At 41.2% G+C, this 22,703-nt stretch overlaps 34 non-coding genes across 34 annotated transcripts; all 34 read right to left on the bottom strand.

The window, feature by feature from the left end:
- Positions 1–420: 420 nt before the first annotated feature.
- Positions 421–503, bottom strand: TRNAL-UAA (transfer RNA leucine (anticodon UAA)). The gene has a single exon. It is a non-coding gene; the product is annotated as a tRNA-Leu (tRNA).
- Positions 504–858: 355 nt separating this feature from the next.
- TRNAL-UAA (transfer RNA leucine (anticodon UAA)) lies at positions 859–941 on the bottom strand. Its single transcript has one exon. It is a non-coding gene; the product is annotated as a tRNA-Leu (tRNA).
- Positions 942–1,856: 915 nt separating this feature from the next.
- Positions 1,857–1,939, bottom strand: TRNAL-UAA (transfer RNA leucine (anticodon UAA)). The gene has a single exon. It is a non-coding gene; the product is annotated as a tRNA-Leu (tRNA).
- A 478-nt stretch (positions 1,940–2,417) lies between these two features.
- Positions 2,418–2,500, bottom strand: TRNAL-UAA (transfer RNA leucine (anticodon UAA)). The gene has a single exon. It is a non-coding gene; the product is annotated as a tRNA-Leu (tRNA).
- Positions 2,501–2,854: 354 nt separating this feature from the next.
- TRNAL-UAA (transfer RNA leucine (anticodon UAA)) lies at positions 2,855–2,937 on the bottom strand. Its single transcript has one exon. It is a non-coding gene; the product is annotated as a tRNA-Leu (tRNA).
- A 3,684-nt stretch (positions 2,938–6,621) lies between these two features.
- On the bottom strand, positions 6,622–6,704 carry TRNAL-UAA (transfer RNA leucine (anticodon UAA)). Its single transcript has one exon. It is a non-coding gene; the product is annotated as a tRNA-Leu (tRNA).
- Positions 6,705–7,496: 792 nt separating this feature from the next.
- On the bottom strand, positions 7,497–7,579 carry TRNAL-UAA (transfer RNA leucine (anticodon UAA)). Its single transcript has one exon. It is a non-coding gene; the product is annotated as a tRNA-Leu (tRNA).
- Positions 7,580–7,933: 354 nt separating this feature from the next.
- TRNAL-UAA (transfer RNA leucine (anticodon UAA)) lies at positions 7,934–8,016 on the bottom strand. Its single transcript has one exon. It is a non-coding gene; the product is annotated as a tRNA-Leu (tRNA).
- A 355-nt stretch (positions 8,017–8,371) lies between these two features.
- Positions 8,372–8,454, bottom strand: TRNAL-UAA (transfer RNA leucine (anticodon UAA)). Its single transcript has one exon. It is a non-coding gene; the product is annotated as a tRNA-Leu (tRNA).
- Positions 8,455–8,808: 354 nt separating this feature from the next.
- TRNAL-UAA (transfer RNA leucine (anticodon UAA)) lies at positions 8,809–8,891 on the bottom strand. The gene has a single exon. It is a non-coding gene; the product is annotated as a tRNA-Leu (tRNA).
- A 355-nt stretch (positions 8,892–9,246) lies between these two features.
- On the bottom strand, positions 9,247–9,329 carry TRNAL-UAA (transfer RNA leucine (anticodon UAA)). The gene has a single exon. It is a non-coding gene; the product is annotated as a tRNA-Leu (tRNA).
- A 354-nt stretch (positions 9,330–9,683) lies between these two features.
- TRNAL-UAA (transfer RNA leucine (anticodon UAA)) lies at positions 9,684–9,766 on the bottom strand. The gene has a single exon. It is a non-coding gene; the product is annotated as a tRNA-Leu (tRNA).
- Positions 9,767–10,120: 354 nt separating this feature from the next.
- Positions 10,121–10,203, bottom strand: TRNAL-UAA (transfer RNA leucine (anticodon UAA)). Its single transcript has one exon. It is a non-coding gene; the product is annotated as a tRNA-Leu (tRNA).
- A 791-nt stretch (positions 10,204–10,994) lies between these two features.
- On the bottom strand, positions 10,995–11,077 carry TRNAL-UAA (transfer RNA leucine (anticodon UAA)). Its single transcript has one exon. It is a non-coding gene; the product is annotated as a tRNA-Leu (tRNA).
- A 355-nt stretch (positions 11,078–11,432) lies between these two features.
- TRNAL-UAA (transfer RNA leucine (anticodon UAA)) lies at positions 11,433–11,515 on the bottom strand. The gene has a single exon. It is a non-coding gene; the product is annotated as a tRNA-Leu (tRNA).
- Positions 11,516–11,869: 354 nt separating this feature from the next.
- Positions 11,870–11,952, bottom strand: TRNAL-UAA (transfer RNA leucine (anticodon UAA)). The gene has a single exon. It is a non-coding gene; the product is annotated as a tRNA-Leu (tRNA).
- A 791-nt stretch (positions 11,953–12,743) lies between these two features.
- On the bottom strand, positions 12,744–12,826 carry TRNAL-UAA (transfer RNA leucine (anticodon UAA)). The gene has a single exon. It is a non-coding gene; the product is annotated as a tRNA-Leu (tRNA).
- Positions 12,827–13,618: 792 nt separating this feature from the next.
- TRNAL-UAA (transfer RNA leucine (anticodon UAA)) lies at positions 13,619–13,701 on the bottom strand. Its single transcript has one exon. It is a non-coding gene; the product is annotated as a tRNA-Leu (tRNA).
- A 354-nt stretch (positions 13,702–14,055) lies between these two features.
- Positions 14,056–14,138, bottom strand: TRNAL-UAA (transfer RNA leucine (anticodon UAA)). The gene has a single exon. It is a non-coding gene; the product is annotated as a tRNA-Leu (tRNA).
- Positions 14,139–14,492: 354 nt separating this feature from the next.
- TRNAL-UAA (transfer RNA leucine (anticodon UAA)) lies at positions 14,493–14,575 on the bottom strand. Its single transcript has one exon. It is a non-coding gene; the product is annotated as a tRNA-Leu (tRNA).
- A 791-nt stretch (positions 14,576–15,366) lies between these two features.
- TRNAL-UAA (transfer RNA leucine (anticodon UAA)) lies at positions 15,367–15,449 on the bottom strand. Its single transcript has one exon. It is a non-coding gene; the product is annotated as a tRNA-Leu (tRNA).
- A 354-nt stretch (positions 15,450–15,803) lies between these two features.
- On the bottom strand, positions 15,804–15,886 carry TRNAL-UAA (transfer RNA leucine (anticodon UAA)). Its single transcript has one exon. It is a non-coding gene; the product is annotated as a tRNA-Leu (tRNA).
- A 354-nt stretch (positions 15,887–16,240) lies between these two features.
- Positions 16,241–16,323, bottom strand: TRNAL-UAA (transfer RNA leucine (anticodon UAA)). The gene has a single exon. It is a non-coding gene; the product is annotated as a tRNA-Leu (tRNA).
- Positions 16,324–17,114: 791 nt separating this feature from the next.
- TRNAL-UAA (transfer RNA leucine (anticodon UAA)) lies at positions 17,115–17,197 on the bottom strand. Its single transcript has one exon. It is a non-coding gene; the product is annotated as a tRNA-Leu (tRNA).
- A 354-nt stretch (positions 17,198–17,551) lies between these two features.
- Positions 17,552–17,634, bottom strand: TRNAL-UAA (transfer RNA leucine (anticodon UAA)). Its single transcript has one exon. It is a non-coding gene; the product is annotated as a tRNA-Leu (tRNA).
- Positions 17,635–17,988: 354 nt separating this feature from the next.
- Positions 17,989–18,071, bottom strand: TRNAL-UAA (transfer RNA leucine (anticodon UAA)). The gene has a single exon. It is a non-coding gene; the product is annotated as a tRNA-Leu (tRNA).
- A 354-nt stretch (positions 18,072–18,425) lies between these two features.
- Positions 18,426–18,508, bottom strand: TRNAL-UAA (transfer RNA leucine (anticodon UAA)). Its single transcript has one exon. It is a non-coding gene; the product is annotated as a tRNA-Leu (tRNA).
- Positions 18,509–18,862: 354 nt separating this feature from the next.
- On the bottom strand, positions 18,863–18,945 carry TRNAL-UAA (transfer RNA leucine (anticodon UAA)). The gene has a single exon. It is a non-coding gene; the product is annotated as a tRNA-Leu (tRNA).
- Positions 18,946–19,736: 791 nt separating this feature from the next.
- TRNAL-UAA (transfer RNA leucine (anticodon UAA)) lies at positions 19,737–19,819 on the bottom strand. The gene has a single exon. It is a non-coding gene; the product is annotated as a tRNA-Leu (tRNA).
- Positions 19,820–20,610: 791 nt separating this feature from the next.
- Positions 20,611–20,693, bottom strand: TRNAL-UAA (transfer RNA leucine (anticodon UAA)). The gene has a single exon. It is a non-coding gene; the product is annotated as a tRNA-Leu (tRNA).
- A 354-nt stretch (positions 20,694–21,047) lies between these two features.
- Positions 21,048–21,130, bottom strand: TRNAL-UAA (transfer RNA leucine (anticodon UAA)). Its single transcript has one exon. It is a non-coding gene; the product is annotated as a tRNA-Leu (tRNA).
- Positions 21,131–21,484: 354 nt separating this feature from the next.
- TRNAL-UAA (transfer RNA leucine (anticodon UAA)) lies at positions 21,485–21,567 on the bottom strand. Its single transcript has one exon. It is a non-coding gene; the product is annotated as a tRNA-Leu (tRNA).
- A 354-nt stretch (positions 21,568–21,921) lies between these two features.
- TRNAL-UAA (transfer RNA leucine (anticodon UAA)) lies at positions 21,922–22,004 on the bottom strand. The gene has a single exon. It is a non-coding gene; the product is annotated as a tRNA-Leu (tRNA).
- Positions 22,005–22,358: 354 nt separating this feature from the next.
- On the bottom strand, positions 22,359–22,441 carry TRNAL-UAA (transfer RNA leucine (anticodon UAA)). The gene has a single exon. It is a non-coding gene; the product is annotated as a tRNA-Leu (tRNA).
- Positions 22,442–22,703: the final 262 nt, after the last annotated feature.

The raw sequence follows: 22,703 nt of genomic DNA, 5'->3' as shown, positions 1-22,703 counted from the left end.
AACACACACAGATACATATCCATTGGATCTTAAGTGCAAAGCCTTAACCACTCAGCCATGCTGGTGGAAGACTGTCCTGTTTTGCTCCCAATCGGATGCAAATGTTGGCCATACAATGCTCTTTGATGCGGTTTTCAGAATTTGGTTCAATTTTATCTATTTCCTTGTGCAGTTTAAACATTTAGACACAAAAATCGATTCTTTCATCCAAAGTTTTAAAGATTGTATATGTGCGTAACGCACACATGATCAGGGTAGGGATCATGATTAACAATTTGCTCCTAGGATAAAAAGAATGCTATAAACACACAGTCACAGGATTCAGATTGAGTAAACAAATTTTTGGTAAAGAGACCTGCAGCAGGATCTTTTGTGTTGCTCTACAATTCCTAGCTTGCAGAGCTCCCTGGCTAAAACCTATACCAGGAGTGGGGTTTGAACCCACACGGATACATATCCATGGGATCTTAAGTCCAACGCCTTAACCACTCGGCCATCCTGGTGTAAAACTATCCTGTTTTTGCTCCCAATCGGATGCAAATGTTGGCCATACAATGCTCTTTGATGCGGTTTTCAGAATTTGGTTCAATTTTATCTATTTCCTTGTGCAGTTTAAACATTTAGACACAAAAATCGATTCTTTCATCCAAAGTTTTGTAGATTGGATATGTGCGTAAAGCACATATGATCATGGTAGGGATCATGATTAACGATTTGCTCTTAGTATGAAAAAAAAGTTGTAAACACACGGTCACAGGATTCAGATTGAGAAAAAAATTATTGGCAAAGAGACCTGCAGCAGGATCTTTTGTGTTGCTCTACGATTCCTAGCTTGCAGAGCTCCCCGGCTAAAACCTATACCAGGAGTGGGGTTTGAACCCACGCGGATACATATCCATTGGATCTTAAGTCCAACACCTTAACCACTCAGCCATCCTGGTGGAAGAATGCCCTGTTTCAGCTCCCAATCGGAGGCAATATTGGCCATAAAATGCTCTTTGATGCGGTTTTCAGAATTTGGTTCAATTTCATCTATTTTCTTGTGCAGTTTAAACATTTAGACACAAAAATCGATTCTTTCATCCAAAGTTTTGAAGATTGGATATGTGCGTAAAGCACATATGATCATGGTAGGGATCATGATTAACCATTTGCTCCTAGGATAAAAAGAATGCTATAAACACACAGTCACAGGATTCAGATTGAGAAAAAAATTATTGGCAAAGAGACCTGCAGCAGGATCTTTTGTGTTGCTCTACAATTCCTAGCTTGCAGAGCTCCCCGGCTAAAACCTATACCAGTAGTGGGGTTCGAACCCACGCGGATACATATCCATTGGATCTTAAGTCCAACGCCTTAACTACTCGGCTATCGTAGTGGAAGACTGCCCTGTTTTTGCTCCCAATCGGATACAAATGTTGGCCATGCAATGCTCTTTGATGCGGTTTTCAGAATTTGGTTCAATTTCATCTATTTCCTTGTGCAGTTTAAACATTTAGGCACAAAAATCGATTCTTTCATCCAAAGTTTTGTAGATTGGACAAGTGCGTAAAGCACCTATGATCATGGTAGGGATCATGATTAACAATTTGCTCCTAGGATAAAAAGAATGCTATAAACACACAGTCACAGGATTCAGATTGAGAAAAAAAATTTTGGCAAAGAGACCTGCAGCAGGATCTTTTGTGTTGCTCTACGATTCCTAGCTTGCAGAGCTACCCGGCTAAAACCTATACCAGGAGTGGGGTTTGAACCCACGCGGATACATATCCATTGGATCCTAAGTCCAACGCCTTAACCACTCGAAATAGATGCTCTACGATTCCTAGCTTGCAGAGCTCCCCGGCTAAAACCTATACCAGGAGTGGGGTTTGAACCCACGCGGATACATATCCATTGGATCTTAAGTCCAACGCCTTAAACACTCGGCCATCCTGGTGAAAAACTGTCTTGTTTTTGCTCCCAATCAGATGCAAATGTTGGCCATACAATGCTCTTTGATGCGGTTTTCAGAATTTGGTTCAATTTCATCTATTTCCTTGTGCAGTTTAAACATTTAGGCACAAAAATCGATTCTTTCATCCAAAGTTTTGTAGATTGGACAAGTGCGTAAAGCACCTATGATCATGGTAGGGATCATGATTAACAATTTGCTCCTAGGATAAAAAGAATGCTATAAACACACAGTCACAGGACTCAGATTGAGAAAAAAAATTTTGGCAAAGAGACCTGCAGCAGGATCTTTTGTGTTGCTCTACGATTCCTAGCTTGCAGAGCTACCCGGCTAAAACCTATACCAGGAGTGGAGTTTGAACCCACGCGGATACATATCCATTGGATCTTAAGTCCAACGCCTTAACCACTCGAAATATATGCTCTACAATTCCTAGCTTGCAGAGCTCCCCGGCTAAAACCTATACCAGGAGTGGGGTTTGAACCCACGCGGATACATATCCATTGGATCTTAAGTCCAACGCCTTAACCACTCGGCCATCCTGGTGAAAAACTGTCTCGTTTTTGCTCCCAATCAGATGCAAATGTTGGCCATACAATGCTCTTTGATGCGGTTTTCAGAATTTGGTTCAATTTCATCTATTTCCTTGTGCAGTTTAAACATTTAGACACAAAAATCGATTCTTTCATCCAAGGTTTTGAAGATTGTTATGTGCGTAAAGTACATATGATCATGGTAGGGATCATGATTAACAATTTGCTCCTAGGATAAAAAGAATGCTATAAACACACAGTCACAGGATTCAGATTGAGAAAAAAATTTTTGGCAAATAGACCTGCAGCAGGATCTTTTGTGTTGCTCTACGATTCCTAGCTTGCGGAGCTCCCCGGCTAAAACCTATACCAGGAGTGGGGTTTGAACCCACGCGGATACATATCCATTGGATCTTAAGTCCAACACCTTAACCACTCGGCCGTCCTGGTGAAAAACTGTCTTGTTTTTGCTCCCAATCAGATGCAAATGTTGGCCATACAATGCTCTTTGATGCGGTTTTCAGAATTTGGTTCAATTTCATCTATTTCCTTGTGCAGTTTAAACATTTAGACACAAAAATCGATTCTTTCATCCAAAGGTTTGAAGATTGGATATGTGCGTAAAGCACATATGATCATGGTAGGGATCATGATTAACAATTTGCTCCTAGGATAAAAAGAATGCTATAAACACACAGTCACAGGATTCAGAAAATAATTATTGGCAAACAGACCTGCAGCAGGATCTTTTGTGTTGCTCTACGATTCCTAGCTTGCAGAGCTCCCCGGCTAAAACCTATACCAGGAGTGGGGTTTGAACCCACGCGGATACATATCCATTGGATCTTAAAGGGGTTGTCCCGCGCCGAAACGGGTTTTTTTTTTTTTCAACGCCCCCCCCGGTCGGCGCGAGACAACCCCGATGCAGGGAGGTAAAGAAAGCTTACCGGAGCGCTTACCTTAATCCCCGCGCTCCGGTGACTTCAATACTTACCGCTGAAGATGGCCGCCGGGATCCTCTGTCTCCGTGGACCGCAGCTCTTCTGTGCGGTCCATTGCCGATTCCAGCCTCCTGATTGGCTGGAATCGGCACGTGACGGGGCGGAGCTACACGGAGCCTGCATTCTGCACGAGCGGCTCCATAGAAGACTGCAGAAGACCCGGACTGCGCAAGCGCGGCTAATTTGGCCATCGGAGGGCGAAAATTAGTCGGCACCATGGAGACGAGGACGCCAGCAACGGAGCAGGTAAGTATAAAACTTTTTATAACTTCTGTATGGCTCATAATTAATGCACAATGTATATTACAAAGTGCATTATTATGGCCATACAGAAGTGTATAGACCCACTTGCTGCCGCGGGACAACCCCTTTAAGTCCAACGCCTTAACCACTCGGCCATCCTGGTGTAAAACTATCCTTTTTTTGCTCCCAATCGGATGTAAATGTTGGCCATACAATGCTCTTTGATGCGGTTTTCAGAATTTGGTTCAATTTCATCTATTTCCTTGTGCAGTTTAAACATTTAGACACAAAAATCGATTCTTTCATCCAAGGTTTTGAAGATTGGATATGAGCTTGCAGGCTAAAACCTATACTAGGAGTGGGGTTTGAACCCACGTGGATACATATCCATTAGGATCTTAAGTCCAACGCCTTACACACTCGGCCATCCTGGTGGAGAACTGTACTGTTTTTGCTCCCAATCGGATGCAAATGTTGGCCATGCAATGCTCTTTGATGCGGTTTTCAGAATTTGGTTCAATTTCATCTATTTCCTTGTGCAGTTTAAACATTTAGACACAAAAATCGATTCTTTCATCCAAGGTTTTGAAGATTGTTATGTGCGTAAAGCACATATGATCAGGGTAGGGATCATGATTAACAATTTGCTCCTAGGATAAAAAGAATGCTATAAACACACAGTCACAGGATTCAGATTGAGAAAACAAATTTTGGCAAAGAGACCTGCAGCAGGACCTTTTGTGTTGCTCTACGATTCCTAGCTTGCAGAGCTCCCCGGCTAAAACCTATACCAGGAGTGGGGTTTGAAGTCACATGGATACATTTCCGTTGGATCTTAAGTCCAACGCTTTACACACCCGGCCATCCTGGTGGAGGACTGTACTGTTTTTGCTCCCCATCGGATGCAAATGTTGGCCATGCAATGCTCTTTGATGCGGTTTTCAGAATTTGGTTCAATTTCATCTATTTCCTTGTGCAGTTTAAACATTTAGACACAAAAATCGATACTTTCATCCAAAGGTTTGAAGATTGGATATGTGCGTAAAGCACATATGATCATGGTAGGGATCATGATTAACAATTTGCTCCTAGGATAAAAAGAATGCTATAAACACACAGTCACAGGATTCAGAAAATAATTATTGGCAAACAGACCTGCAGCAGGATCTTTTGTGTTGCTCTACGATTCCTAGCTTGCAGAGCTCCCCGGCTAAAACCTATACCAGGAGTGGGGTTTGAACCCACGCGGATACATATCCATTGGATCTTAAAGGGGTTGTCCCGCGCCGAAACGGGTTTTTTTTTTTTTCAACGCCCCCCCCGGTCGGCGCGAGACAACCCCGATGCAGGGAGGTAAAGAAAGCTTACCGGAGCGCTTACCTTAATCCCCGCGCTCCGGTGACTTCAATACTTACCGCTGAAGATGGCCGCCGGGATCCTCTGTCTCCGTGGACCGCAGCTCTTCTGTGCGGTCCATTGCCGATTCCAGCCTCCTGATTGGCTGGAATCGGCACGTGACGGGGCGGAGCTACACGGAGCCTGCATTCTGCACGAGCGGCTCCATAGAAGACTGCAGAAGACCCGGACTGCGCAAGCGCGGCTAATTTGGCCATCGGAGGGCGAAAATTAGTCGGCACCATGGAGACGAGGACGCCAGCAACGGAGCAGGTAAGTATAAAACTTTTTATAACTTCTGTATGGCTCATAATTAATGCACAATGTATATTACAAAGTGCATTATTATGGCCATACAGAAGTGTATAGACCCACTTGCTGCCGCGGGACAACCCCTTTAAGTCCAACGCCTTAACCACTCGGCCATCCTGGTGTAAAACTATCCTTTTTTTGCTCCCAATCGGATGTAAATGTTGGCCATACAATGCTCTTTGATGCGGTTTTCAGAATTTGGTTCAATTTCATCTATTTCCTTGTGCAGTTTAAACATTTAGACACAAAAATCGATTCTTTCATCCAAGGTTTTGAAGATTGGATATGAGCTTGCAGGCTAAAACCTATACTAGGAGTGGGGTTTGAACCCACGTGGATACATATCCATTAGGATCTTAAGTCCAACGCCTTACACACTCGGCCATCCTGGTGGAGAACTGTACTGTTTTTGCTCCCAATCGGATGCAAATGTTGGCCATGCAATGCTCTTTGATGCGGTTTTCAGAATTTGGTTCAATTTCATCTATTTCCTTGTGCAGTTTAAACATTTAGACACAAAAATCGATTCTTTCATCCAAGGTTTTGAAGATTGTTATGTGCGTAAAGCACATATGATCAGGGTAGGGATCATGATTAACAATTTGCTCCTAGGATAAAAAGAATGCTATAAACACACAGTCACAGGATTCAGATTGAGAAAACAAATTTTGGCAAAGAGACCTGCAGCAGGACCTTTTGTGTTGCTCTACGATTCCTAGCTTGCAGAGCTCCCCGGCTAAAACCTATACCAGGAGTGGGGTTTGAAGTCACATGGATACATTTCCGTTGGATCTTAAGTCCAACGCTTTACACACCCGGCCATCCTGGTGGAGGACTGTACTGTTTTTGCTCCCCATCGGATGCAAATGTTGGCCATGCAATGCTCTTTGATGCGGTTTTCAGAATTTGGTTCAATTTCATCTATTTCCTTGTGCAGTTTAAACATTTAGACACAAAAATCGATTCTTTCATCCAAGGTTTTGAAGATTGTTATGTGCGTAAAGCACATATGATCAGGGTAGGGATCATGATTAACAATTTGCTCCTAGGATAAAAAGAATGCTATAAACACACAGTCACAGGATTCAGATTGAGAAAACAAATTTTGGCAAAGAGACCTGCAGCAGGATCTTTTGTGTTGCTCTACGATTCCTAGCTTGCAGAGCTCCCCGGCTAAAACCTATACCAGGAGTGGGGTTTGAACCCACGCGGATACATATCCATTGGATCTTAAGTCCAACGCCTTAACCACTCGGCCATCCTGGTGGAAGACTGTCCTGTTTTTGCTCCCAATCGGATGCAAATGTTGGCCATACAATGCTCTTTGATGCGGTTTTCAGAATTTGGTTCAATTTCATCTATTTCCTTGTGCAGTTTAAACATTTAGACACAAAAATCGATTCTTTCATCCAAGGTTTTGAAGATTGTTATGTGCGTAAAGCACATATGATCATGGTAGGGATCATGATTAGCAATTTGCTCCTAGGATAAAAAGAATGCTATAAACACACAGTCACAGGCTTCAGATTGAGAAAAAAATTATTGGCAAAGAGACCTGCAGCAGGATCTTTTGTGTTGCTCTACGATTCCTAGCTTGCAGAGCCCCCCGGCTAAATCCTATACCAGGAGTGGGGATTGAAACCACGCGGATACATATCCATTGGATCTTAAGTCCAACGCCTTAACCACTCGGCCATCCTAGTGGAAGACGGTCCTGTTTTTGCCCCCAATCGGATGCAAATGTTGGCCATACAATGCTCTTTGATGCGGTTTTCAGAATTTGGTTCAATTTCATCTATTTCCTTGTGCAGTTTAAACATTTAGACACAAAAATCGATTCTTTCATCTAAGGTTTTGAAGATTGTTATGTGCGTAAAGCACATATGATCATGGTAGGGATCATGATTAACAATTTGCTCCTAGGATAAAAAGAATGCTATAAACACACAGTCACAGGATTCAGATTGAGAAAACAAATTTTTGGCAAAGAGACCTGCAGCAGGATCTTTTGTGTTGCTCTACGATTCCTAGCTTGCAGAGCTCCCCGGCTAAAACCTATACCAGGAGTGGGGTTTGAACCCACGCGGATACATATCCATTGGATCTTAAGTCCAACGCCTTAACCACTCAGCCATCCTGGTGGAAGACTGTCCTGTTTTTGCTCCCAATCGGATGCAAATGTTGGCCATACAATGCTCTTTGATGCGGTTTTCAGAATTTGGTTCAATTTCATCTATTTCCTTGTGCAGTTTAAACATTTAGACACAAAAATCGATTCTTTCATCCAAGGTTTTGAAGATTGTTATGTGCGTAAAGCACATATGATCATGGTAGGGATCATGATTAGCAATTTGCTCCTAGGATAAAAAGAATGCTATAAACACACAGTCACAGGCTTCAGATTGAGAAAAAAATTATTGGCAAAGAGACCTGCAGCAGGATCTTTTGTGTTGCTCTACAATTCCTAGCTTGCAGAGCTCCCCGGCTAAAACCTATACCAGGAGTGGGGTTTGAACCCACGCGGATACATATCCATTGGATCTTAAGTCCAACGCCTTAACCACTCGGACACCCTGGTGTAAAACTATGCTTTTTATGCTCCCAATCGGATGCAAATGTTGGCCATACAATGCTCTTTGATGCGGTTTTCAGAATTTGGTTCAATTTCATTGATTTCCTTGTGCAGTTTAAACATTTAGACACAAAAATCGATTCTTTCATCCAAAGTTTTGAAGATTGTTATGTGCGTAAAGCACATATGATCATGGTAGGGATCATGATTAACAATTTGCTCCTAGGATAAAAAGAATGCTATAAACACACAGTCACAGGATTCAGATTGAGAAAACAAATTTTTGGCAAAGAGACCTGCAGCAGGATCTTTTGTGTTGCTCTATGATTCCTAGCTTGCAGAGCTCCCCGGCTAAAACCTATACCAGGAGTTGGGTTTGAACCCACGCGGATACATATCCATTGGATCTTAAGTCCAACGCCTTAACCACTCGGCCATCCTGGTGTAAAACTATCCCGTTTTGCTCCCAATCGGATGCAAATGTTGGCCATACAATGCTCTTTGATGCGGTTTTCAGAATTTGGTTCAATTTCATCTATTTCCTTGTGCAGTTTAAACATTTAGACACAAAAATCGATTCTTTCACCCAAGGTTTTGAAGATTGTTATGTGCGTAAAGCACATATGATCATGGTAGGGATCATGATTAACAATTTGCTCCTAGGATAAAAAGAATGCTATAAACACACAGTCACAGGATTCAGATTGAGAAAACAAATTATTGGCAAAGAGACCTGCAGCAGGATCTTTTGTGTTGCTCTACGATTCCTAGCTTGCAGAGCTCCCCGGCTGAAACCTATACCAGGAGTGGGGTTTGAACCCACGCGGATACATATCCATTGGATCTTAAGTCCAACGCCTTAACCACTCGGCCATCCCAGTGTAAAACTATCCTTTTTTTTGCTCCCAATCAGATGCAAATGTTGGCCATACAATGCTCTTTGATGCGGTTTTCAGAATTTGGTTCAATTTCATCTATTTCCTTGTGCAGTTTAAACATTTAGACACAAAAATCGATTCTTTCATCCAAAGTTTTGAAGATTGTTATGTGCGTAAAGCACATATGATCATGGTAGGGATCATGATTAACAATTTGCTCCTAGGATAAAAAGAATGCTATAAACACACAGTCACAGGATTCAGATTGAGAAAAAAATTATTGGCAAAGAGACCTGCAGCAGGATCTGTTGTGTTGCTCTACAATTCCTAGCTTGCAGAGCTCCCCAGCTAAAACCTATACCAGGAGTGGGGTTTGAACCCACGCGGATACATATCCATTGGATCTTAAGTCCAACGCCTTAACCACTCGGCCATCCTGGTGTAAAACTATCCATTTTATGCTCCCAATCGGATGCAAATGTTGGCCATACAATGCTCTTTGATGCGGTTTTTAGAATTTGGTTCAATTTCATCTATTTCCTTGTGCAGTTTAAACATTTTGACACAAAAATCGATTTTTTCATCCAAGGTTTTGAAGATTGTTATGTGCGTAAAGCACATATGATCATGGTAGGGATCATGATTAGCAATTTGCTCCTAGGATAAAAAGAATGCTATAAACACACAGTCACAGGATTCAGATTGAGAAAAAAATTGTTGGCAAAGAGACCTGCAGCAGGATCTTTTGTGTTGCTCTACAATTCCTAGCTTGCAGAGCTCCCCGGCTAAAACCTATACCAGGAGTGGGGTTTGAACCCACGCGGATACATATCCATTGGATCTTAAGTCCAACGCCTTAATCACTCGGCCATCCTGGTGGAAGACTGTCCTGTTTTTGCTCCCAATCGGATGCAAATGTTGGCCATACAATGCTCTTTGATGCGGTTTTCAGAATTTGGTTCAATTTCATCTATTTCCTTGTGCAGTTTAAACATTTAGACACAAAAATCGATTCTTTCATCCAAGGTTTTGAAGATTGTTATGTGCGTAAAGCACATATGATCATGGTAGGGATCATGATTAGCAATTTGCTCCTAGGATAAAAAGAATGTAATAAACACACAGTCACAGGATTCAGATTGAGAAAAAAATTATTGTCAAAGAGACCTGCAGCAGGATCTTTTGTGTTGCTCTACAATTCCTAGCTTGCAGAGCTCCCCGGCTAAAACCTATACCAGGAGTGGGGTTTGAACCCACGCGGATACATATCCATTGGATCTTAAGTCCAACGCCTTAACCACTCGGACACCCTGGTGTAAAACTATCCTTTTTATGCTCCCAATCGGATGCAAATGTTGGCCATACAATGCTCTTTGATGCGGTTTTCAGAATTTGGTTCAATTTCATCTATTTCCTTGTGCAGTTTAAACATTTAGACACAAAAATCGATTCTTTCATCCAAAGTTTTGAAGATTGTTATGTGCGTAAAGCACATATGATCATGGTAGGGATCATGATTAACAATTTGCTCCTAGGATAAAAAGAATGCTATAAACACACAGTCACAGGATTCAGATTGAGAAAAAAATTGTTGGCAAAGAGACCTGCAGCAGGATCTTTTGTGTTGCTCTACAATTCCTAGCTTGCAGAGCTCCCCGGCTAAAACCTATACCAGGAGTGGAGTTTGAACCCACGCGGATACATATCCAGTGGATCTTAAGTCCAACGCCTTAATCACTCGGCCATCCTGGTGGAAGACTGTCCTGTTTTTGCTCCCAATCGGATGCAAATGTTGGCCATACAATGCGCTTTGATGCGGTTTTCAGAATTTCGTTCAATTTCATCTATTTCCTTGTGCAGTTTAAACATTTAGACACAAAAATCGATTCTTTCATCCAAGGTTTTGAAGATTGTTATGTGCGTAAAGCACATATGATCATGGTAGGGATCATGATTAGCAATTTGCTCCTAGGATAAAAAGAATGCTATAAACACACAGTCACAGGATTCAGATTGAGAAAAAAATTATTGGCAAAGAGACCTGCAGCAGGATCTTTTGTGTTGCTCTACAATTCCTAGCTTGCAGAGCTCCCCGGCTAAAACCTATACCAGGAGTGGGGTTTGAACCCACGCGGATACATATCCATTGGATCTTAAGTCCAACGCCTTAACCACTCGGACACCCTGGTGTAAAACTATCCTTTTTATGCTGCCAATCGGATGCAAATGTTGGCCATACAATGCTCTTTGATGCGGTTTTCAGAATTTGGTTCAATTTCATCTATTTCCTTGTGCAGTTTAAACATTTAGACACAAAAATCGATTCTTTCATCCAAAGTTTTGAAGATTGTTATGTGCGTAAAGCACATATGATCATGGTAGGGATCATGATTAACAATTTGCTCCTAGGATAAAAAGAATGCTATAAACACACAGTCACAGGATTCAGATTGAGAAAACAAATTTTTGGCAAAGAGACCTGCAGCAGGATCTTTTGTGTTGCTCTATGATTCCTAGCTTGCAGAGCTCCCCGGCTAAAACCTATACCAGGAGTGGGGTTTGAACCCACGCGGATACATATCCATTGGATCTTAAGTCCAACGCCTTAACCACTCGGCCATCCTGGTGTAAAACTATCCCGTTTTGCTCCCAATCGGATGCAAATGTTGGACATGCAATGCTCTTTGATGCGGTTTTCAGAATTTGGTTCAATTTCATCTATTTCCTTGTGCAGTTTAAACATTTAGACACAAAAATCGATTCTTTCACCCAAGGTTTTGAAGATTGTTATGTGCGTAAAGCACATATGATCATGGTAGGGATCATGATTAACAATTTGCTCCTATGATAAAAAGAATGCTATAAACACACAGTCACAGGATTCAGATTGAGAAAACAAATTTTTGGCAAAGAGACCTGCAGCAGGATCTTTTGTGTTGCTCTACGATTCCTAGCTTGCAGAGCTCCCCGGCTAAAACCTATACCAGGAGTGGGGTTTGAACCCACGCGGATACATATCCATTGGATCTTAAGTCCAACGCCTTAACCACTCGGCCATCCCGGTGTAAAACTATCCTTTTTTTGCTCCCAATCGGATGCAAATGTTGGCCATACAATGCTCTTTGATGCGGTTTTCAGAATTTGGTTCAATTTCATCTATTTCCTTGTGCAGTTTAAACATTTAGACACAAAAATCGATTCTTTCATCCAAGGTTTTGAAGATTGTTATGTGCGTAAAGCACATATGATCATGGTAGGGATCATGATTAACAATTTGCTCCTAGGATAAAAAGAATGCTATAAACACACAGTCACAGGATTCAGATTGAGAAAAAAATTATTGGCAAAGTGACCTGCAGCAGGATCTTTTGTGTTGCTCTACAATTCCTAGCTTGCAGAGCTCCCCGGCTAAAACCTATACCAGGAGTGGGGTTTGAACCCACGCAGATACATATCCATTGGATCTTACGTCCAACGCCTTAACCACTCGGCCATCCTGGTGGAAGACTATCCTGTTTTTGCTCCCAATCGGATGCAAATGTTTGCCATGCAATGCTCTTTGACGCGGTTTTCAGAATTTGGTTCAATTTCATCTATTTCCTTGTGCAGTTTAAACATTTAGACACAAAAATCGATTCTTTCATCCAAGGTTTTGAAGATTGTTATGTGCGTAAAGCACATATGATCATGGTAGGGATCATGATTAACAATTTGCTCCTAGGATAAAAAGAATGCTATAAACACACAGTCACAGGATTCAGATTGAGAAAAAAATTATTGGCAAAGTGACCTGCAGCAGGATCTTTTGTGTTGCTCTACGATTCCTAGCTTGCAGAGCTCCCCAGCTAAAACCTATACCAGGAGTGGGGTTTGAACCCACGCGGATACATATCCATTGGATCTTAAGTCCAACGCCTTAACCACTCGGCCATCCTGGTGTAAAGCTATCCATTTTATGCTCCCAATCGGATGCAAATGTTGGCCATGCAATGCTCTTTGATGCGGTTTTCAGAATTTGGTTCAATTTCATCTATTTCCTTGTGCAGTTTAAACATTTAGACACAAAAATCGATTCTTTCATCCAAGGTTTTGAAGATTGTTATGTGCGTAAAGCACATATGATCATGGTAGGGATCATGATTAACAATTTGCTCCTAGGATAAAAAGAATGCTATAAACACACAGTCACAGGCTTCAGATTGAGAAAAAAATTATTGGCAAAGAGACCTGCAGCAGGATCTTTTGTGTTGCTCTACAATTCCTAGCTTGCAGAGCTCCCCGGCTAAAACCTATACCAGGATTGGGGTTTGAACCCACGCGGATACATATCCATTGGATCTTAAGTCCAACGCCTTAACCACTCGGACACCCTGGTGTAAAACTATCCTTTTTATGCTGCCAATCGGATGCAAATGTTGGCCATACAATGCTCTTTGATGCGGTTTTCAGAATTTGGTTCAATTTCATCTATTTCCTTGTGCAGTTTAAACATTTAGACACAAAAATCGATTCTTTCATCCAAAGTTTTGAAGATTGTTATGTGCGTAAAGCACATATGATCATGGTAGGGATCATGATTAACAATTTGCTCCTAGGATAAAAAGAATGCTATAAACACACAGTCACAGGATTCAGATTGAGAAAACAAATTTTTGGCAAAGAGACCTGCAGCAGGATCTTTTGTGTTGCTCTACGATTCCTAGCTTGCAGAGCTCCCCGGCTAAAACCTATACCAGGAGTGGGGTTTGAACCCACGCGGATACATATCCATTGGACCTTAAGTCCAACGCCTTAACCACTCGGCCATCCCGGTGTAAAACTATCCTTTTTTTGCTCCCAATCGGATGCAAATATTGGCCATACAATGCTCTTTGATGCGGTTTTCAGAATTTGGTTCAATTTCATCTATTTCCTTGTGCAGTTTAAACATTTAGACACAAAAATCGATTCTTTCATCCAAGGTTTTGAAGATTGTTATGTGCGTAAAGCACATATGATCATGGTAGGGATCATGATTAACAATTTGCTCCTAGGATAAAAAGAATGCTATAAACACACAGTCACAGGATTCAGATTGAGAAAAAAATTATTGGCAAAGTGACCTGCAGCAGGATCTTTTGTGTTGCTCTACAATTCCTAGCTTGCAGAGCTCCCCGGCTAAAACCTATACCAGGAGTGGGGTTTGAACCCACGCAGATACATATCCATTGGATCTTAAGTCCAACGCCTTAACCACTCGGCCATCCTGGTGGAAGACTATCCTGTTTTTGCTCCCAATCGGATGCAAATGTTGGCCATGCAATGCTCTTTGACGCGGTTTTCAGAATTTGGTTCAATTTCATCTATTTCCTTGTGCAGTTTAAACATTTAGACACAAAAATCGATTCTTTCATCCAAGGTTTTGAAGATTGTTATGTGCGTAAAGCACATATGATCATGGTAGGGATCAGGATTAACAATTTGCTCCTAGGATAAAAAGAATGCTATAAACACACAGTCACAGGATTCAGATTGAGAAAAAAATTATTGGCAAAGTGACCTGCAGCAGGATCTTTTGTGTTGCTCTACGATTCCTAGCTTGCAGAGCTCCCCAGCTAAAACCTATACCAGGAGTGGGGTTTGAACCCACGCGGATACATATCCATTGGATCTTAAGTCCAACGCCTTAACCACTCGGCCATCCTGGTGTAAAACTATCCTTTTTATGCTCCCAATCGGATGCAAATGTTGGCCATGCAATGCTCTTTGATGCGGTTTTCAGAATTTGGTTCAATTTCATCTATTTCCTTGTGCAGTTTAAACATTTAGACACAAAAATCGATTCTTTCATCCAAGGTTTTGAAGATTGTTATGTGCGTAAAGCACATATGATCATGGTAGGGATCATGATTAACAATTTGCTCCTAGGATAAAAAGAATGCTATAAACACACAGTCACAGGCTTCAGATTGAGAAAAAAATTATTGGCAAAGAGACCTGCAGCAGGATCTTTTGTGTTGCTCTACAATTCCTAGCTTGCAGAGCTCCCCGGCTAAAACCTATACCAGGATTGGGGTTTGAACCCACGCGGATACATATCCATTGGATCTTAAGTCCAACGCCTTAACCACTCGGACACCCTGGTGTAAAACTATCCTTTTTATGCTCCCAATCGGATGCAAATGTTGGCCATACAATGCTCTTTGATGCGGTTTTCAGAATTTGGTTCAATTTCATCTATTTCCTTGTGCAGTTTAAACATTTAGACACAAAAATCGATTCTTTCATCCAAGGTTTTGAAGATTGTTATGTGCGTAAAGCACATATGATCATGGTAGGGATCATGATTAGCAATTTGCTCCTAGGATAAAAAGAATGCTATAAACACACAGTCACAGGATTCAGATTGAGAAAAAAATTATTGGCAAAGAGACCTGCAGCAGGATCTGTTGTGTTGCTCTACAATTCCTAGCTTGCAGAGCTCCCCAGCTAAAACCTATACCAGGAGTGGGGTTTGAACCCACGCGGATACATATCCATTGGATCTTAAGTCCAACGCCTTAACCACTCGGCCATCCTGGTGTAAAACTATCCATTTTATGCTCCCAATCGGATGCAAATGTTGGCCATACAATGCTCTTTGATGCGGTTTTTAGAATTTGGTTCAATTTCATCTATTTCCTTGTGCAGTTAAAACATTTAGACACAAAAATCGATTTTTTCATCCAAGGTTTTGAAGATTGTTATGTGCGTAAAGCACATATGATCATGGTAGGGATCATGATTAGCAATTTGCTCCTAGGATAAAAAGAATGCTATAAACACACAGTCACAGGATTCAGATTGAGAAAAAAATTGTTGGCAAAGAGACCTGCAGCAGGATCTTTTGTGTTGCTCTACAATTCCTAGCTTGCAGAGCTCCCCGGCTAAAACCTATACCAGGAGTGGGGTTTGAACCCACGCGGATACATATCCATTGGATCTTAAGTCCAACGCCTTAATCACTCGGCCATCCTGGTGGAAGACTGTCCTGTTTTTGCTCCCAATCGGATGCAAATGTTGGCCATACAATGCTCTTTGATGCGGTTTTCAGAATTTGGTTCAATTTCATCTATTTCCTTGTGCAGTTTAAACATTTAGACACAAAAATCGATTCTTTCATCCAAGGTTTTGAAGATTGTTATGTGCGTAAAGCACATATGATCATGGTAGGGATCATGATTAGCAATTTGCTCCTAGGATAAAAAGAATGCTATAAACACACAGTCACAGGATTCAGATTGAGAAAAAAATTATTGTCAAAGAGACCTGCAGCAGGATCTTTTGTGTTGCTCTACAATTCCTAGCTTGCAGAGCTCCCCGGCTAAAACCTATACCAGGAGTGGGGTTTGAACCCACGCGGATACATATCCATTGGATCTTAAGTCCAACGCCTTAACCACTCGGACACCCTGGTGTAAAACTATCCTTTTTATGCTCCCAATCGGATGCAAATGTTGGCCATACAATGCTCTTTGATGCGGTTTTCAGAATTTGGTTCAATTTCATCTATTTCCTTGTGCAGTTTAAACATTTAGACACAAAAATCGATTCTTTCATCCAAAGTTTTGAAGATTGTTATGTGCGTAAAGCACATATGATCATGGTAGGGATCATGATTAACAATTTGCTCCTAGGATAAAAAGAATGCTATAAACACACAGTCACAGGATTCAGATTGAGAAAAAAATTGTTGGCAAAGAGACCTGCAGCAGGATCTTTTGTGTTGCTCTACAATTCCTAGCTTGCAGAGCTCCCCGGCTAAAACCTATACCAGGAGTGGAGTTTGAACCCACGCGGATACATATCCATTGGATCTTAAGTCCAACGCCTTAATCACTCGGCCATCCTGGTGGAAGACTGTCCTGTTTTTGCTCCCAATCGGATGCAAATGTTGGCCATACAATGCTCTTTGATGCGGTTTTCAGAATTTCGTTCAATTTCATCTATTTCCTTGTGCAGTTTAAACATTTAGACACAAAAATCGATTCTTTCATCCAAGGTTTTGAAGATTGTTATGTGCGTAAAGCACATATGATCATGGTAGGGATCATGATTAGCAATTTGCTCCTAGGATAAAAAGAATGCTATAAACACACAGTCACAGGATTCAGATTGAGAAAAAAATTATTGGCAAAGAGACCTGCAGCAGGATCTTTTGTGTTGCTCTACAATTCCTAGCTTGCAGAGCTCCCCGGCTAAAACCTATACCAGGAGTGGGGTTTGAACCCACGCGGATACATATCCATTGGATCTTAAGTCCAACGCCTTAACCACTCGGACACCCTGGTGTAAAACTATCCTTTTTATGCTCCCAATCGGATGCAAATGTTGGCCATACAATGCTCTTTGATGCGGTTTTCAGAATTTGGTTCAATTTCATCTATTTCCTTGTGCAGTTTAAACATTTAGACACAAAAATCGATTCTTTCATCCAAGGTTTTGAAGATTGTTATGTGCGTAAAGCACATATGATCATGGTAGGGATCATGATTAACAATTTGCTCCTAGGATAAAAAGAATGCTATAAACACACAGTCACAGGATTCAGATTGAGAAAAAAATTATTGGCAAAGTGACCTGCAGCAGGATCTTTTGTGTTGCTCTACAATTCCTAGCTTGCAGAGCTCCCCGGCTAAAACCTATACCAGGAGTGGGGTTTGAACCCACGCAGATACATATCCATTGGATCTTAAGTCCAACGCCTTAACCACTCGGCCATCCTGGTGGAAGACTATCCTGTTTTTGCTCCCAATCGGATGCAAATTTTGGCCATGCAATGCTCTTTGACGCGGTTTTCAGAATTTGGTTCAATTTCATCTATTTCCTTGTGCAGTTTAAACATTTAGACACAAAAATCGATTCTTTCATCCAAGGTTTTGAAGATTGTTATGTGCGTAAAGCACATATGATCATGGTAGGGATCATGATTAGCAATTTGCTCCTAGGATAAAAAGAATGCTATAAACACACAGTCACAGGATTCAGATTGAGAAAAAAATTATTGGCAAAGAGACCTGCAGCAGGATCTGTTGTGTTGCTCTACAATTCCTAGCTTGCAGAGCTCCCCAGCTAAAACCTATACCAGGAGTGGGGTTTGAACCCACGCGGATACATATCCATTGGATCTTAAGGCCAACGCCTTAACCACTCGGCCATCCTGGTGTAAAACTATCCATTTTATGCTCCCAATCGGATGCAAATGTTGGCCATACAATGCTCTTTGATGCGGTTTTTAGAATTTGGTTCAATTTCATCTATTTCCTTGTGCAGTTAAAACATTTAGACACAAAAATCGATTTTTTCATCCAAGGTTTTGAAGATTGTTATGTGCGTAAAGCACATATGATCATGGTAGGGATCATGATTAGCAATTTGCTCCTAGGATAAAAAGAATGCTATAAACACACAGTCACAGGATTCAGATTGAGAAAAAAATTGTTGGCAAAGAGACCTGCAGCAGGATCTTTTGTGTTGCTCTACAATTCCTAGCTTGCAGAGCTCCCCGGCTAAAACCTATACCAGGAGTGGGGTTTGAACCCACGCGGATACATATCCATTGGATCTTAAGTCCAACGCCTTAATCACTCGGCCATCCTGGTGGAAGACTGTCCTGTTTTTGCTCCCAATCGGATGCAAATGTTGGCCATACAATGCTCTTTGATGCGGTTTTCAGAATTTGGTTCAATTTCATCTATTTCCTTGTGCAGTTTAAACATTTAGACACAAAAATCGATTCTTTCATCCAAGGTTTTGAAGATTGTTATGTGCGTAAAGCACATATGATCATGGTAGGGATCATGATTAGCAATTTGCTCCTAGGATAAAAAGAATGCTATAAACACACAGTCACAGGATTCAGATTGAGAAAAAAATTATTGTCAAAGAGACCTGCAGCAGGATCTTTTGTGTTGCTCTACAATTCCTAGCTTGCAGAGCTCCCCGGCTAAAACCTATACCAGGAGTGGGGTTTGAACCCACGCGGATACATATCCATTGGATCTTAAGTCCAACGCCTTAACCACTCGGACACCCTGGTGTAAAACTATCCTTTTTATGCTCCCAATCGGATGCAAATGTTGGCCATACAATGCTCTTTGATGCGGTTTTCAGAATTTGGTTCAATTTCATCTATTTCCTTGTGCAGTTTAAACATTTAGACACAAAAATCGATTCTTTCATCCAAAGTTTTGAAGATTGTTATGTGCGTAAAGCACATATGATCATGGTAGGGATCATGATTAACAATTTGCTCCTAGGATAAAAAGAATGCTATAAACACACAGTCACAGGATTCAGATTGAGAAAAAAATTGTTGGCAAAGAGACCTGCAGCAGGATCTTTTGTGTTGCTCTACAATTCCTAGCTTGCAGAGCTCCCCGGCTAAAACCTATACCAGGAGTGGAGTTTGAACCCACGCGGATACATATCCATTGGATCTTAAGTCCAACGCCTTAATCACTCGGCCATCCTGGTGGAAGACTGTCCTGTTTTTGCTCCCAATCGGATGCAAATGTTGGCCATACAATGCTCTTTGATGCGGTTTTCAGAATTTCGTTCAATTTCATCTATTTCCTTGTGCAGTTTAAACATTTAGACACAAAAATCGATTCTTTCATCCAAGGTTTTGAAGATTGTTATGTGCGTAAAGCACATATGATCATGGTAGGGATCATGATTAGCAATTTGCTCCTAGGATAAAAAGAATGCTATAAACACACAGTCACAGGATTCAGATTGAGAAAAAAATTATTGGCAAAGAGACCTGCAGCAGGATCTTTTGTGTTGCTCTACAATTCCTAGCTTGCAGAGCTCCCCGGCTAAAACCTATACCAGGAGTGGGGTTTGAACCCACGCGGATACATATCCATTGGATCTTAAGTCCAACGCCTTAACCACTCGGACACCCTGGTGTAAAACTATCCTTTTTATGCTCCCAATCGGATGCAAATGTTGGCCATACAATGCTCTTTGATGCGGTTTTCAGAATTTGGTTCAATTTCATCTATTTCCTTGTGCAGTTTAAACATTTAGACACAAAAATCGATTCTTTCATCCAAAGTTTTGAAGATTGTTATGTGCGTAAAGCACATATGATCATGGTAGGGATCATGATTAACAATTTGCTCCTAGGATAAAAAGAATGCTATAAACACACAGTCACAGGATTCAGATTGAGAAAAAAATTGTTGGCAAAGAGACCTGCAGCAGGATCTTTTGTGTTGCTCTACAATTCCTAGCTTGCAGAGCTCCCCGGCTAAAACCTATACCAGGAGTGGAGTTTGAACCCACGCGGATACATATCCATTGGATCTTAAGTCCAACGCCTTAATCACTCGGCCATCCTGGTGGAAGACTGTCCTGTTTTTGCTCCCAATCGGATGCAAATGTTGGCCATACAATGCTCTTTGATGCGGTTTTCAGAATTTCGTTCAATTTCATCTATTTCCTTGTGCAGTTTAAACATTTAGACACAAAAATCGATTCTTTCATCCAAGGTTTTGAAGATTGTTATGTGCGTAAAGCACATATGATCATGGTAGGGATCATGATTAGCAATTTGCTCCTAGGATAAAAAGAATGCTATAAACACACAGTCACAGGATTCAGATTGAGAAAAAAATTATTGGCAAAGAGACCTGCAGCAGGATCTTTTGTGTTGCTCTACAATTCCTAGCTTGCAGAGCTCCCCGGCTAAAACCTATACCAGGAGTGGGGTTTGAACCCACGCGGATACATATCCATTGGATCTTAAGTCCAACGCCTTAACCACTCGGACACCCTGGTGTAAAACTATCCTTTTTATGCTCCCAATCGGATGCAAATGTTGGCCATACAATGCTCTTTGATGCGGTTTTCAGAATTTGGTTCAATTTCATCTATTTCCTTGTGCAGTTTAAACATTTAGACACAAAAATCGATTCTTTCATCCAAGGTTTTGAAGATTGTTATGTGCGTAAAGCACATATGATCATGGTAGGGATCATGATTAACAATTTGCTCCTAGGATAAAAAGAATGCTATAAACACACAGTCACAGGATTCAGATTGAGAAAAAAATTATTGGCAAAGTGACCTGCAGCAGGATCTTTTGTGTTGCTCTACAATTCCTAGCTTGCAGAGCTCCCCGGCTAAAACCTATACCAGGAGTGGGGTTTGAACCCACGCAGATACATATCCATTGGATCTTAAGTCCAACGCCTTAACCACTCGGCCATCCTGGTGGAAGACTATCCTGTTTTTGCTCCCAATCGGATGCAAATTTTGGCCATGCAATGCTCTTTGACGCGGTTTTCAGAATTTGGTTCAATTTCATCTATTTCCTTGTGCAGTTTAAACATTTAGACACAAAAATCGATTCTTTCATCCAAGGTTTTGAAGATTGTTATGTGCGTAAAGCACATATGATCATGGTAGGGATCATGATTAACAATTTGCTCCTAGGATAAAAAGAATGCTATAAACACACAGTCACAGGATTCAGATTGAGAAAAAAATTATTGGCAAAGTGACCTGCAGCAGGATCTTTTGTGTTGCTCTACGATTCCTAGCTTGCAGAGCTCCCCAGCTAAAACCTATACCAGGAGTGGGGTTTGAACCCACGCGGATACATATCCATTGGATCTTAAGTCCAACGCCTTAACCACTCGGCCATCCTGGTGTAAAACTATCCATTTTATGCTCCCAATCGGATGCAAATGTTGGCCATACAATGCTCTTTGATGCGGTTTTTAGAATTTGGTTCAATTTCATCTATTTCCTTGTGCAGTTAAAACATTTAGACACAAAAATCGATTTTTTCATCCAAGGTTTTGAAGATTGTTATGTGCGTAAAGCACATATGATCATGGTAGGGATCATGATTAGCAATTTGCTCCTAGGATAAAAAGAATGCTATAAACACACAGTCACAGGATTCAGATTGAGAAAAAAATTGTTGGCAAAGAGACCTGCAGCAGGATCTTTTGTGTTGCTCTACAATTCCTAGCTTGCAGAGCTCCCCGGGTAAAACCTATACCAGGAGTGGGGTTTGAACCCACGCGGATACATATCCATTGGATCTTAAGTCCAACGCCTTAATCACTCGGCCATCCTGGTGGAAGACTGTCCTGTTTTTGCTCCCAATCGGATGCAAATGTTGGCCATACAATGCTCTTTGATGCGGTTTTCAGAATTTGGTTCAATTTCATCTATTTCCTTGTGCAGTTTAAACATTTAGACACAAAAATCGATTCTTTCATCCAAGGTTTTGAAGATTGTTATGTGCGTAAAGCACATATGATCATGGTAGGGATCATGATTAGCAATTTGCTCCTAGGATAAAAAGAATGCTATAAACACACAGTCACAGGATTCAGATTGAGAAAAAAATTATTGTCAAAGAGACCTGCAGCAGGATCTTTTGTGTTGCTCTACAATTCCTAGCTTGCAGAGCTCCCCGGCTAAAACCTATACCAGGAGTGGGGTTTGAACCCACGCGGATACATATCCATTGGATCTTAAGTCCAACGCCTTAACCACTCGGACACCCTGGTGTAAAACTATCCTTTTTATGCTCCCAATCGGATGCAAATGTTGGCCATACAATGCTCTTTGATGCGGTTTTCAGAATTTGGTTCAATTTCATCTATTTCCTTGTGCAGTTTAAACATTTAGACACAAAAATCGATTCTTTCATCCAAAGTTTTGAAGATTGTTATGTGCGTAAAGCACATATGATCATGGTAGGGATCATGATTAACAATTTGCTCCTAGGATAAAAAGAATGCTATAAACACACAGTCACAGGATTCAGAT

Source organism: Eleutherodactylus coqui, chromosome 3 (genome assembly GCF_035609145.1).
Source record: "Eleutherodactylus coqui strain aEleCoq1 chromosome 3, aEleCoq1.hap1, whole genome shotgun sequence".
Lineage (NCBI taxonomy): Eukaryota > Metazoa > Chordata > Amphibia > Anura > Eleutherodactylidae > Eleutherodactylus > Eleutherodactylus coqui.
This window is presented reverse-complemented; position numbering and strand designations above follow the sequence as displayed.